This window comes from Tenrec ecaudatus, chromosome 1 (genome assembly GCF_050624435.1).
Source record: "Tenrec ecaudatus isolate mTenEca1 chromosome 1, mTenEca1.hap1, whole genome shotgun sequence".
NCBI classification, from domain to species: Eukaryota; Metazoa; Chordata; class Mammalia; order Afrosoricida; family Tenrecidae; genus Tenrec; species Tenrec ecaudatus.
In genome coordinates this window covers 182,936,250-182,945,682 of record NC_134530.1, presented here as the reverse complement: position 1 = coordinate 182,945,682, position 9,433 = coordinate 182,936,250, and the positions used below count along the sequence as shown (strand labels likewise).

Below are 9,433 nucleotides of genomic sequence, written 5' to 3'. Positions count from 1 at the left end.
CACCAGCCACTCCATGGGAGAAAGACAGGGCCACAGAGTTATAGACACGGCAGAACATGAAAAGACAGGTGCTCTCTGTGGTTATTACACACCAGTTCACAAGAGCAAGAAGCTTGGAGCACACCGAGTGCCCATCTGTAGAAGAATGGGTAAACAAACACTGGTATATAATGCAATGGAATAATATGCATCCCTAAAAAAAACCATGGATGAAACCACAAACACCTCATGACATGGATGAACTCAGAAACCATTTTGCTGAGTGAAGCTAGCCAATCACAAAAGGACAGATAATTGTGTGATTCCACTATTATAAGAATAAACACCAAGAAAAAGGGAGGTCCTGTTCTCAAGTCAGGCAATGTTCTCATTGAATCCCCCAAGCAACGAGGAAATAAACCTGCATAGCATCTATGAACCTCCTTAATTGTACATCTTAAAAGCCACTCAGAAAGAGGAGGCCTCAGCTGAAGTTGGTTTCTCAGGATAGAGGAAAAGGAGAAGACTAACCAATCCCTGCCATATGAAATTGTTTTACAGCTACCCCAAGTCATAGACACTCCTAAAAGAGTGAATAGTGAGTCTCACTGGAAGTTCAAGTCCAGAGCTGAGGGGGTGGGTGGGGTCTTGGGCATGCTTGTCTTGGAGAAAGATTAAATGATCCGATCTCAATTTAGAGAACATCTCAAGAACATTAAGAAATACCCTCCAGTTCCCTTTCCCATCGGATCAAAACACTGGTCTGGGTGGTCGTAAAAGGAGGAAAAGAAACATTGAAGCCTGCCCCTCAGTGCTCTTGGAGCCTGGGCTAGTTTCAGACAGGGTAAAAAAAGAGAAAGAAATAGTGACAGCAGACCCAAATAAGCTGTGGAGGACATAAAGAACATCATTCATGAAGAAAGAGAGAGGCAATTAAAAAGGAAAGAAGGGAAAGGTCTGCATGGATGTCAGAAGAGTCTCTGAAACTTGCTTTTAATCACAAAGTAACTAAAACAAAAGGAAGAAATGAGGCAGTCAAAGAGCTGAGCAGAAAATTCCAAAGGGCTGCTTGATAAGAACAAGTCAAATATAATAATAATAAATGCAAAGACCTAGAGTTAGAAAACCAAAAAAGAACACTATCTGTTTATCTTCAACTGAAAAAACAAAAGCATAAATATAAGCTTCGCATTTCAATATTGAAAGATTCTCTGAGTAAAATACTGAATGATGCAGAGCATCAAAAGAAGATGGAAAGTCTGCACAGAATCACTGTACCAAAAGGAACTAGTGAACATTCCACCATTTCAGAAGGTAGCCTATGTTGCACTCCCTTTGTGTTAGCCAAGGCACAATTCCCACACTGTGCTGGGCCAGGGCTAAGCACTAGATCAGACCCAATAGGAAAACATTCATAAGGGTCAACAGACAAACCTGGGACTCTTCATAGTTGAGTTTTTTCCTTTTTTTAATGTCTATTCATATAAGATAGGCAGGATAAACAATCCTGAGGAGAAAACAACAGGACTGATGGTTCCGGGGGTACAGAGGAGAGGAGGAGGTTTGGGAAGAGTAGAGGGTAACCAACAAACCCTGGGACAGGGAACAACACGAGATCTAAAATCAATGGTAAAGGAGGGTATAGAATGCTTGGTGGGGTTCGATAACGTGTACTGTAGCCGAGAGGAAGTACAGAGAGCCGAATGGAGGTCAAACATGATAGTTGATCAGGAGGAAAGTAAAAGGAAAGAGAGGGAAGAACTAGAAGGTAAAAGACATTTATAGAGGTATAAAGATAGGCATGTGTGTATATATATATTATAATGATATATAATATATAAAATATATAACGATGGGGATATAGGTCTATGTACATATATTTTTGGTTAAGTATTAAGGTACAGACAGACATTGGGCCTCTACCCATGTCTTCCCTCAATGTAAGAACACTCTTGTAATAAACTGGTATTCTGTGATGCTCACCTTTCACACATGATTGCTGAAGACAAAATGAGTGCATAAGCTAATGTGGTGAAGAAAGCTGATGGTGCCTAGCTATCAAAAGATATAGCATCTGGGGTCTTAGAGGTTGGAAGATAAACAAGTGGCTTTCTCACAGGGAAGCAACAAAGCCTACATGGAAGAAGCCCACCAACCTTTGTGATCACAAGTTGTCTTTGGTATTAGGTATCAGAAGATCCAAAACAAACAACCATTTTTATGTGAATTGGGGGGGCTGGAGTGGAAACCCAAAGCCCATCTGTAGACAATTGGCCATCCCCTCACAGAAGGGTCATAAGGAAGGGATGAGTCACCGATGAAATACACAACATTCCTAGTTCTTTAATGCTTCCTCCCCACATATCTATCTTACATGTCTGGCTAGACCAGAGCATGTACACTGGTACAGATAAGATCTCTAAACACACAGTATCTAGGACAGATATAGGACCAATAATGAAAGTAGCGATACATTGAGGAGAGGGAAAAGGTGGGGGAGAAGGGCAAGAAAGGAGGACGGATTGTAATGTTTGATGTACCTCTCCTAGGGGTTGAACAACAGAAATGTGGGTGAAGGGAGACAGCGGATGGTGTAAAATATGAAAATAAAAATAATTTATAAATTGTCAAGGGTTTCGGATGGTGGGAGAGAAGGGAAAAAAGAGGAGCTGGTACCAAGGGCTTAAGTAGTAAGAAAATGTTATGGAAAAGATGATGGCAACATATGTACAAATGTGCTTGATACAATTGATGTATAGATTATTGTAAGATCCCCTAATAAAATGATTTATTAAAATAAAAAGAAGGTAGCACATGAGCAAGAACAAATGGTACTAAAGGAAGAAGTCCAAGCTGCACCATATGAGGTCTGAAATGCTGGCTTAACATGTATAATTTCCTTCTCTCAACAGTCTTTTAAATTCTTTACCATTGACTAAATTAATTCTACATAGAATTACCATATGCCCCATGGGATTGTTTTTAATGTTCCCTAATAAAATGATAATAATTTCTTTAAAATGAACCAGAGACATATATAAACTATACATATATGAGTGGACTTTGGGCTCACACTTAATTATAGCCCTAATCTAAGAACAATTATTTTTTATGACATGTCCCTACTTGATACTCACTTTTGTATAGAGAGCACTGAAAATATGGATGCAAAATGTGGTGAAGAAATCAGATGGTGGCCTAGTTCCCATGAAGAATAATACTTTGGGCCTTAAATGCTTGTCTTAAAACAAGCAGCCATCTAAGTGAGGTCTTAACTAAATCCACACAGAAGAGGCACAACAGCTTATATGATCCAAGGATTATAAATAATATTCAAATCCAGAGGAGGGAACAGTACAAAGTTTAACTTCTGAACCGCCTGTTTGCAGAGGGCTGTCTATGACAGTGCAGTGGAAGCCCAAAATCCATTTGCAGGGTTCCCAAGTGGATTGATCCACGAGTGAATCCTCTCTGAACACAGGCCAGGGGTGTCTATGAGACAGAAAACCTTGCAACGTCCATCATGGCAGATGCTCTCATGGCCATCCAGAAGATGCCGACTCAGGATAAATTGTCATACCTCATCATTTGACCTCCTTTTTGATCCATTTAATTAAAAAAATTTTTTTTCTACTTTCTTTTCTATTGAGGTTTTACTCTGGTTTTTTGTTTGTCATTGTTGTTGGGTTTGTCTGCTTGTCTGTCTGTTTTTGTTCTGCTTGTTTTTTTCTGTGCATGAAATTCAGGGTAAGTAAACTTTTAGAGACAGTACCCAGATTAACAATTACCTAGGGCCATGGCAGGGGTTACTACAGGAGTTCTCCTCAGAGTCGAGGATGACGAGATGGGTCTTATATACTTTGGACATGTTGACAGGAGAGACTAGTAACTGAAGAAGGACATCATGCTTGGTAAAATATAGGGGCAGCAAAAAAGAGGAAGGCCTTCAGTAAGCTGGATTAGCACAGTGGCTGCAACAAGGGGCTCCAGCACAGGAACACTTGTGAGGACGGCAACTGTGAGACGGGCAAAGGACTGGGGAGTGTTTTGCTCTGTTGTGGGTCAGAACTGATTCGATTGCACCCAACAAGAACATGGCAGGGGAGGCTGGTGGAAAATGGGGAACTAACAACAATAACTACAAAAAGAACATGCACCAAAATTGATTGTGATGAGGATTGCACAACTCTTCTTTATATGATTGAACGATTGAATTGTATGACATGTGAATTACATGCAAAGAGAGTCACAGTCTCAGAAACCCACAGGGGCCGTTCTATTCTGCCCTCCAGGGTCACCATGAGTCAGAATGGACTCAACAGCAGCGAGCTTTGCTGTTGCGAGATTGGAAAGTCGGTGAGAACGTTTCTAACATGGAGGAGAAGGTAGCAGTACTTTCTTCACCACACTTTGCTGTAGCACGCTTATCTTCTGTGATCACTTCATGAAGGTGAGTACTGAGCCGGGCCATAATGATAAGAACTGATAAAAGGTGTTTTAGGGAATGCATGGGTTGGGGATGGGCGATGGGGAGGGAAAGGAGATTTCGGGCATAAACAATCAAGAGGGGGAGGGAGCACTATAAGTGACCTTGATTTAACTATGAGGAGGGCGGTGTGTGTGTGTGTGTGTGTGTGTATACACACACGCACACACGCTCTAAGACAGATATGGTGCTCATTGTACAATTCCCCTTGATGTGATGGAATAATTGAAATATTTGATTGTATGATATGTAAACTGTGTGCCAATAAAAATGTTGAAAAAAACAGTTAAAAAAAGAAGGTAGCACTATGATGTGAAAGAGTAAAGCAAGGGAAGTCATTCATTAAGGTGGGTATTTGATGTTTTCTTAAGGAGGAAAAGTATTTAGAATATTTTGAGCTTCTTTCTAAGTTGAAAGAGCCCCTAGTTCAGTGGTGAAGCATCTGGCTGCTGACCCCAGCCCTCTGCTGGGAATGGGTGTGGCAGTCTGCCTCAGCAGAGTATAGCCTTGCGGACCTTAGGGGGCGCTACTCTGTTCTTTAACGTCACAGGACTTGGATTCGGGGTGAGAGGAACAGGATTGGGTTTGTTTTCTATTGTTTTCCTAAAGCAAAGGGTTCTAGCTGAAGCTAATGTCAAAATTGTTCACTTCACTCATTCAATTAACACTCACTGGGTACCTGCTGTGTCCTAGTACTGTAGACTTTGTTTATGTAGAAATGATTGACTAGCTAACTTCAAATTACTTCCTTAAGAATTGCCTAAAGGTACCACTATCCCGGTTTTCTTGGAACTTTATATGGTAATGCAAATTTTAAGGAAATAGAGGATCTAATAACAGATTAGAGAATTATAATTTTCTTCCTTTGCTCACATTTTATTAGTTTATCAAATTTAGCTAAATAAGTCAAATAAGATTAACAAAGAGAAAATTTCTACTCAAATGTATTTCCTTCCGATTATAGAAAATTCATTCTGAAGGGAGGCCATTACCATCCTTTCTGTGTATAGACTAAAAGCAGACATGAAATAGCCCTGTGTGCGCTAAGCACTCAATTCTGTTCTCTTCTATTACTAACAAATGTTTGCTACTGTTATGGATTGAATTTTGAATTTCCCCTCCTGAACGCAAGCATGTGTTGTAAACCCTAGCCTCATATTTGTAATAAAGAGTTCTAGAATCAGTGGTTAAGTAGTTCTCTAATAAGTGGTTCAACTCCTAGGTTTGAACCTACCAGCTGTTGGGTGGGAGAGAGTCTAGTAATGTAAAGATAATAGTGTGGGAGACCCGATGTGACTGTTATAGTGTCTTACAGGGTTACTCTGAGCAGAAATCGGCTGAACAGCTATAGGTACACTTGTGGTGATAATCTCATTTAGGAATGTGTTTTCTTTGGTATGTTAATGAATCCGTCTTCCTGTAAGCTGTGCCTTAAGTCAATGTATTTTAAGATATGAAAAAGCAAATAAAGTCAGGAAGCAAGCAAGCACAAATAAGGAGAAGATGCATGCATCATGGTTGCCAAAGAAACTAGGAAAAGAAAGACAAGGGCCATCACTCAGAGAGGAAACGGACAGACTTCCCCTCGAGCTTGGCGCCCTGAAGCCTGACTTCCAGCTCTTCCCCTGTGAGCAAATGCACTTCCTCTGTTAAAGCCACCCTCTCGTGCTCCGTCTGTTACCGCAGCACTAGATAAGTAAGACAGCGACTGTGCTGAATCCCCAAGTCACCACACATTACATGATGCTCATTGGCGAAGTGATACAAGAAGCAGGTCAAGAAGGCAAGACACTTTTGAAGGAAAAGAATGGAAGAGGAGCTTTACAATATATCCAGTTTCTTATGAAGGCAGACAAATTCAAACCATGTGGTTTGGGCAAAGGGACAAACAAATAAGTGAATAAAAGAGAATAACAATGCCTAGAGGCAGACAAGCTTATAGATAGATCCCTGATTTGACTTGCAAAGGCAGCCTGAGATGAACGGGGGGGGGGGGGGGGGGGGGGAAGTACTCAATAAATGATGCTAAAAATTGTGTATCAGCATGAAAATGAATTCCCACATCAGATTGTGCATACAATTAAATTCCAGACCCAATCATAGCCTGCACTTGAAGTGCAAACATTTAAAATCTTTCTACAAGCTTTTAGAAGATATAAATAGAATAACTTCAGAATGGAAAAAAAGAGTTCCTAAAATAACCATAAATTAGAAGATAAATGTGTGACTATGCTAAATTAATGTGAAATAAGTGACCTCAGTACATCAGAATGAACTGAAAAGACATTACAAGGTGTGCTTGCCGTACATGAGTAGATTTCAAAGAGTGCATGGAAAAATTCCATTTTAATTTTATTTAATTTTTTCAAATACTGTTTGAAGACCCCTTGTATCAGAGTATGTAATATTGATAAGGAAATTGATTTTAGAATATATGAAGTTTTTCCAAACCAATAACATAACTACAGAAAAATATTGGCCAAAAGAATTTGAATAGACATTTTATATAAAGGAAGCCTAAATAGTCAATATGCTTCCATATGAAAAGGTGTGTACTCTTATTAGTAATCAGAGAAATATAAGACTATACTATAATGAGATATATTTATGCTCTTGACAGATTTACAAACAGAAACCTGAAAAAAAAACCCTATGTCTTTTTAAGTATAAGGAGCAACAGAACTCCCAGCTGCTCTGGCAGAAAACCCCTACACGCAACCTCTTAAAAAGCAGACTCTTAAAAATGAAGACATGGAAATCTTATGACCCAGAAAGTGTAGTTCTGCTGATAGACTCTAGGGCAGGGGCTGTTGTACTTTGGGGTGTCAAGACCTCTTCGCACTTAAAAAACAATTGAGACTCTTTAGGTAAACAAACGACCAACTAGCTCAGGAGCAACACAATCCACATGGAAGAAGCACACCAGCCTGTGTGATCACAAGTTCCCAAGGGAAGAGGTATCAGGCACCAAGGAACAAAAAATCATATCCTTGTGAATGAGGGGGAGTGCGGAGTGGGGACCCAAAGCCCATCGGTAGGCAGCTAGACATCCCCTTACAGAAGGGTCTCGAGGAGGAGACAAGTCATTCAAGGTGCAGTGTAACAATGAAACATACAACTTTGCTCTAGTTCCTGAATACTTACCCTCACAACCCCCCACCCCCACACACTATAATGATCCCAATTCTACCTTATAAATCTGGCTAGACCAGAGGATGTACATTGGCACAGATAGCAACTGCAAGCACAGGGAATCCATGGTGGATGATCCCTTCAGGACAAGTGGTGTGAGTGGCGATACTGGGAAGGTCAAGGGAAGGTGGGTTGGAAAGGGGGAGCCAATTACAAGGATCTACATGTGACATCCTCTCTGGGGGATGGACAACAGAAAAATGGGTGAAGGGAGATGTCAGACAGTGTAAGATATGAAAAATAATAATGTATAACTTATCAAGGATTCATGAGGGAAGGAGGAGCGAGGAGGGAGGGGGAAAATGAGGAGCTGATGCCAGGGGCTTATGTGGAGAACAAATGTTTTGAGAATGAGGAGGGCAACGAATGTACAAATGTGCTTTGTTGATGTATGTATGGATTGTGATGAGTTGTATGAGTCCCCAATAAAAATATTTTTAAGGTAAAAAAAGAGTGTTGAGAGAAAGTAAAGTCTGAGTATTATCATGAAAATAGCTTTGACCTCACCAAACAAACATAAGTCATGGAGTTAGTTCCAACTCCTATGACTTAACAGGACTAGGTTTCTCTTGCAGAACTGCTGGTGAGTTTGAACTGCTAAAGTTTTATTCAACAGCACAACTCTCAACCCAGCATGCCACTTCCTGGCTCTCACACAGAATTATTGCCACATTCACCAGGATCCACCCATAATAATGCTCATTAAAAACCTACTCCTAACAGCCCTGAAGTAAAAACATCTCTAATGTCAATTTAAAGTGGAATGAACACAGAAAACGTGGCATGTTCATACAATTGGATACTACATAGCCGTTTAAATGAACTACTGCTACATGTACCAAGCTGTGATCCTATTCATGCAGAATTCTGAACAAGCAAAACCGAATCTTGCTTAAGAATGCATACATTGGGGTGAAATATAAAGAAAAGTTAAGCAATTAATATCACCAAAAATCAAGGCTATTGATATCACAGAAATCCAGACCTGTCTGTGTTTGGAGTGGAGGAGGGGTTATAATGAAGAAAGAGAATACCAGGTATTTTAGAGGCTTATTAGGGTATCACCTGGGTATGAGTTACATAGCTGTTTGCTAATAATTTAAAGTATGTTACACTGTTAATGTGGAGGTAAAAATAATATAGAGTAAAAATAAGGACAGTGGGAAATTTCTCTGAATGTGACCGCCTCCCCCCCGCCCCCCGCCACACACACACTGCATGTGTACACAGACCACGCAGGCACACAGTTTGCTATCTACTGTTGTGTAACACACCATCCTAAACCTAGTAGCTGATGCAGAGGGTTGACCAGGCTTGGTTGCACAGGGCTGCACCGTTTAAATTTGCTTCTGTATTTACATGTGTCCCCTAAGCTACAACGGCTGCCTGCAGGGTTGACCAGACATCTTTCCTCTTTCCATGTGGTCTTTCTGGAAGGGTGGTGTATTGGACAGGGTTCTCTAGAGAGACAAACCAGATTGCTAGTAATTATATATAAATATATTTATAAAGATAGATATATAATTCGAGAAATAAGCCGTTAAATAATATACAGATAGATAATACAATAAATTAACAGTTAAATTATAAAGCAGTGAGACACTAGCAGTCCTTCAACTTTTGAGAGCTGCCAGGTGCCAGTCCCCTTCTGTAGAGAGAGCTGGGCTATATATACCCAGGCAGCAAACAGCAAGGTAGGTCCCCAACTGTCATCAACTGTCAGTCCCCAGCTCCAGAGATGAACATTCCAATCGTGTGGGCTTAAAGGGACCTCAA

The 9,433-nt window shown here is 40.4% G+C and overlaps 1 non-coding gene across 1 annotated transcript; it reads left to right on the top strand.

Moving 5' to 3' along the window:
• The first annotated feature begins 703 nt into the window (after nucleotides 1–703).
• Nucleotides 704–824, top strand: LOC142437787 (small nucleolar RNA SNORA61). Its single transcript, XR_012782307.1, has one exon. It is a non-coding gene; the product is annotated as a small nucleolar RNA SNORA61 (small nucleolar RNA).
• The last annotated feature ends 8,609 nt before the right edge of the window (nucleotides 825–9,433 follow it).